Source organism: Ahaetulla prasina, chromosome 6 (assembly GCF_028640845.1).
Source record: "Ahaetulla prasina isolate Xishuangbanna chromosome 6, ASM2864084v1, whole genome shotgun sequence".
Lineage (NCBI taxonomy): Eukaryota > Metazoa > Chordata > Lepidosauria > Squamata > Colubridae > Ahaetulla > Ahaetulla prasina.
In genome coordinates, this window is record NC_080544.1 from 40,636,896 (window position 1) to 40,642,895 (window position 6,000).

A 6,000-nucleotide genomic window follows, 5' to 3' on the forward strand; every position below is an offset into this window, starting at 1 on the left:
GACTCTCAGAGGAACTGCAAGACGAGCTGGCCCGGGTGGAGGCGCTGCGGACCCTCGACAACTTGGTGCCCCTTTGTCTCCGCCTCGACACCTGTCTGTAATGATGAACGTCCCGTCGTGCCCCCCGGGACCCGCCATCGACATCTGCACCCTCACTTCCTGCACCACCAGCACCCCGGGTCGCCCCACGTTTTGTAACCGCTGCGGAAGAGCCCATGGAGTTGGGAGTGGCCAGACCTCACCTGACAGCCCAGGAGCAGAACCGGAGGTGCCAAGGGGGATTGTGCCTGTACTGTGGGGAGCCTGGCCACTTCGCTGCTTCTTGCCCCAGAAAGCGAAGTGGGGCATGTACGCCGGTCCCCGAATCACAGCGTGACCAATCGGGAAATGGAGCAGGCCCGACCTCGGGGAAACCCTAGGTCAGGCACGTACTAAGCCCCCACTGGACGTTGCGGAAGTAGACTCTGGGCCCCCTCGGCATCTGAATCTGGACACACGGATATGGTTGGGGAACCAGTCGGACAGGCTCCAGGTGCATGCGCTGGTGGACTCAGGGGCCACAACAAACTTTATGGACCAGGCCTTTGTGACCCAGTTTGCGGTCCCCGTGGTTCCGGTGGACCCTCCGATGCAGGTAGAGACAATTGATGGACGAGAACTGGTGTCCGGCCCCATTAAATTTGCCACCCAGCCTTTGCGCCTGGCTATTGGGGACCATGAGGAGGCGATCCAGTTTTATGTCACGGCGGACCTTCATTTTCCCTTGGTCCTTGGGTTGGCCTGGCTTCGGACCCACGATCCTCAGGTGGCCTGGTCACGGAACGCCATCTCTTTCCCGAGTCTGCAGTGCGTCGATCACATCCGCCACACCTGTGCCGGCCAGAACGTCCCCACCGCTGCCATCACCTTGCCTCCTGAGCTGACAACTTCACCGACATGTTCAGCGAGAAGGAGGCGGACCGACTACCCTCGCATCGGCCCTACGATTGCCCCATGGACCTTCTGCCCAACGCACCACTGCCTGTGGGACGCCTGTATTCCATGTCGGAGCTCGAGTTGGCCACCCTCAAGGACTTCCTGGACAAAAATCTGGCCCGAGGGTTCATCTGGCCTTCAAAGTCCCCTCTCTCGGCCCCGGTCCTTTTCGTGAAGAAGAAGACAGGGGACTTGCGCCTGTGCTGTGATTACCGCTGGCTAAACACCATTACGGTGCGGAATCGCTACCTCCTGCCGCTCATCCCGGAGCTGCTGGAGAGGTTACGGGAGGCCACGATCTTCACCAAGCTCGATCTCCGGGGGGCCTACAACCTAGTGCGGATGCGAGAAGGAGACGAATGGAAGATGGCATTTGGCACCCGATACAGACACTACGAATACACTGTCATGCCATTTGGGTTGACCAATGCTTCCACCGTTTTCCAGCACTTCATGAACGACGTGTTCCGAGACATGTTGGTCAGTTCGTGGTTATCTACCTGGGACGACATCCTGATTTACTCCCGGTCCAGGGAAAGCCACCTTCGACACGTTGGTCTGCTTCTGCAACGCTTGAGGGAGCAACAACTCAATGTGAAGCTGGAGAAATGTGTCTTCTTCCGGACTTCCATAGAATTCCTCAGGCATATCATCTTGCCCGAGGGCATAGCCATGGACCCACACAAAATAGAAGCTTTGTGTAGCTGGGAAGCCCCTCGTCGGGTGAAAGATATTCAGCGCCTGCTGGGCTTCGCCAACTACTACCGGACCTTCATCCCGGGCTTTGCCACACTGACAGCTCCACTTACCCAGCTCCTCAGGAAGAAGGTCGTGTTCCGGTGGGGTCCCCCGCAGTAAGAAGCATTCACAGCCCTCAAGAAAGCCTTCGTCACGGAACCCGTCCTGAGGCATCCCGACCCGCTCCGCCCTTTTGTGGTGGAGACGGATGCGTCCAATGTGGCTCTGGGAGCGGTGCTGCTACAGGCTCCGACGAATGGCGGCACACTTTTCCCTGCGCTTACTACTCCCAGAAACTCAATCCTTCCGAGCGCAACTACACCATCTGGGAAAAAGAGTTGCTGGCTATCAAGGCTGCATTCGAGGCTTGGCGACACCATCTGGAGGGGGCCCGACATCAGGTGGAGGTCCGAACGGACCATCGGAATCTCGAGCACCTCACCACAGCTCGGAAGTTGAACCAGCAGCAGATCTGGTGGTCGTTGTTTTTTGCCCGGTTCAACTTCCGCGTGACCTACATTCCCAGCGGTCACAACTGGAGGGCGGATGCCCTGTCCCGCAAGCCAGAGTACCTCTGCGCCAAGGACCCCCTTCCTCCACCGACGGTGCTGCCGGCAGAAGCCTTGGTCGCAGCACGGGAAACAGTGGACTTGCAGGCCCAGGTGCGAGAGGCGCAGCGCCAGGATGCCTGGTCACAGCAAAGGAGAGCGGAGGTGGGCCCCGCGTCTCCTTGGACCTTGGAGGAGGACTTACTCAAGTTTCAGGGGCGATTATATGTGCCCACAGGACCACTCCGAGCCCTTGTCATGACTCAGTGCCACGACAACCCTGCAGCAGGACATTTTGGGTTCTTCAAGACCCTCCACCTGGTGACACGGACCTTTTGGTGGCCCCGAGTGCGGCATGATGTACATGCCTATGTGACATCCTGCGTACCGTGCCGGCAAGCCAAGGCCGCCAAGGGGGCCCTTCCCGGGCTCCTCCAGCCCTTGCCAACACCCAACAGATCCTGGGGGGCGATCTCCATGGACTTTCTGATGGACCTGCCGCCGTCCTCTGGGTTCACCACGGTGCTGTGGTGGTGGACATGCTCACCAAGATGGCACACTTCATCCCATGCCGCGGACTGCTCACAGCTGTAAAAACGGCCCGTCTCTTTCTGCAGCACATCTTCCGCCTCCATGGTCTACCGGACAGGGTGGTTTCGGACCGCAGAGTTCAATTCACAGCTCGCTTCTGGAAGAGCCTGACGGCCGTGTTGGAGGTGCAGGTGTGTCTGTCGTCATTGCACCATCCGGAGACCGACGGGAGTACAGAGAAGATCATCGGTATCCTGGAACAGTATCTCCGTTGCTTCATCAACCAGCAACAGGACAACTGGGCCGATTACCTGTCCCTGGCGGAGTTTGCTTTTAACAACTCTCAGCACACCTCTACTCAGATGACCCCGTTCTTTGCCAATGTGGGGTACCATCCGCGGCTCTTCCCTCTGGCATCACCGGACCCTCCTGTTCCCAAAACGCAGACCTTCCTGACGGAATTCCATGCGGTCCAACAGTTGGTACGTCAGCAGCTGGATTGGGCAAAGGAGGACTACAAACGGTCCGCCGACTGCTCCCGACGGGCAACACCCCAGCTGGCGGTTGGAGACCGGGTGTGGCTCTCCACCAAACACGTCCCGTCTGACCGCCTGGTAAAGAAGTTGGACCACCGATTCATCGGCCCGTTCCCTGTCGAGGCAGTCATCAACCCAGTAGCCTACCGACTAACCCTGCCACAATCCATGCGGATCCACCCCGTCTTTCACCAGTCCCTTCTGGTTCCTGAGGCCACACCGAGTCCCCTTCAGTGCCCAACAGCACCCGTCACTGTCGCCGAGGACGGGTCGGAGGAATACGAAGTCCACAGCGTATGAGACTCCCGCTGGCTGAAGGGTCGTTTCCAATATTTGATCGCGTGGAAGGGATACGGGACTGATTTCTCCTGGGTAGATGCCTCCGACATTCATGCCCCTGACCTGGTGCAGGCCTTCCATGAGAAGAACCCAGCCCAAACGCATCCCGATCGTCAGCCCCGGGGGAAGGGCCCTGCGGTGAGGGATAGTGTTGTGACCCAGGTTCCTGGATCCGGACTCCTGGACTCGGATGATTCAGAAAGTGAGGGAGAAGACCTGGCAAGGCCTGCTTCTCTTGGGCCCTCTCCCTCCCTGGCACCCACTCAAAGGGAGGAGGAGGGGCCGGCAAGGCCTGATTCTCTCGAGCCTTCTTCTGATTTGGCAACGCCCAAGAACAGTTTTGGAGTGATGCAAGACACGGAGGCGTGCGCAGCAGCGGAAGAGTTGGGACAAAGCCAAGTCATAATTGTCATGCAGTGACATCTGCAGAGACTATAAATAGGAGGCGGGACTTCCTGGTTTTTTGTCTTGGACAAAGCAATGAATTTGCGCGGGCAAACTGTATCAATGGAGGGAAGAATATATTCGTAAGTAATTCTGGCCTTATCTATAATTTCCTCGTTATCTCCGGAAACTTGGCAGGCCCGTGGGTAGACGTGGCCAGGACATTTATCTATGTAAATAAAGTAGAAGAGAAGGCCTTTGACTGACTCTTTGTTGGGAGTATTGGGGGAGGGAAACAGAACATAGTGTTTCTGGAGAAGAAGCTACACAAGATTAAGTTTACAACTCTTAAAGCCTTTTTTGTGATGTAGTTGCAGTGGGCTTTGGCACTTAGATCATTTGATATGAAAACCCCAAGGTCTTTTACGGGGTGGGGGTCATCTGAATAATCTCACAATTTTTGGTCCTCAGTGGAATTCATGTCATCATCAGAACTGAAGAACTGTTGCATTGTTCAGCTCCATAAAGGGATGAGCTTAGTTCACTTCTAATATTTCCTATGGATTCTTTCCACTCCGTGCACCATTCATGAAGGTCGTTTCATTTTTGAAGTAATAATGATTATATTAATTAATAGCCTTCTTTAAACTTGGCTAATGGTCAAAATTACTTGAGATTGTGGAAATTGAACCCCAAACATCTATGGTCTCTTGTTGGGAAGATTTTAACAAACATAATGGGTTTATACTTTATATTAAGCTATAGTGTGGTTTGTTTATTTTAACTTAGCATTATATAAAATTTAACTTTTCTGAATCCATAAAGCCACAATAGAATTTGCAAAGGAATAGTAAACCAAACTGTATTTTTCAATTTGCAACTCAATCAATATTTATTCACTGGATGTCTGTTTGTCTGTCTCCTAAAATCTTCAAGGAAAAAAGTATCCTTTTCTCTTTAAGAAATTCAATATTCTTTTAATTTTAGGACTCATCTTCTGCTCTTATTCATTGTCTTTTCTCTAAGCATTAAGAGCCAAAGCACAATGTCTGCAGAAAAGCCAAGAAATTAAGATATATGCACAATCATTTCTTATTTTAAAAAATCTAGGTGGCCTCAGGTATATTTCTGACTTCATAGAACAATAATATGCACTCTACCTAGCCAGCCAGTCAGCTAGCAAAGCCTTTTATCTCCATCCATCTCAAAAACTAGTCTTAATTTAAAAACAGTTCAACCATGGAAATAATATGAATGCTGCCACTGCAATTTATAAATTGCTATTTTGATTTAACATTGCATGTAAATCTGGCCACATAATATTGTGTTCAACAAACCACGATTGGAATAAACTATAATTTAGCATGATGTATAAAACTAGTCATAGTATTCATATCTTTTTCATGTCTCAGATGAGTACACAGGACACTGGAAAGATATTCTGAGTATGCAAGATCATTTGTAGGTAGGTTCTCAATCTCTTTTTCATTGGTACAACAATGTTGTGTATGTTAGGATGGAAAACATTGATTTTTACAACTAGAACTTACAACAAGAGTTTTATGCATATCTACTACTAATTTTTGCTCCCCATCAAATTTTAGGAGAGCTTCTAGTATAGAGCTGTCAAACTCCCGGCCCACGGGCCAGAAGTGTCACACGCTGGCCACGCCTACGCCCGGTTTAGCTAAAGGGAATAAAGTCCTGATGCATCATGTGACACTGATGTGATGACGTGAGTTTGACACCCCGATTCTAGAACAATCTGAATTTGGTAAGAACTAATTTTACCAAATACCATGTTATTGGTATTAGTTACTTCCATTGAAATAACATGTATTTTTACAATTATATTAACTGATGAGGCAGACTTTCCTCTGTCTTCTTTTTCTTTTAACCATCTTCCCTGATTAATAGTTCCTTGAAACTTGAAGGCTTACAGTAATTTT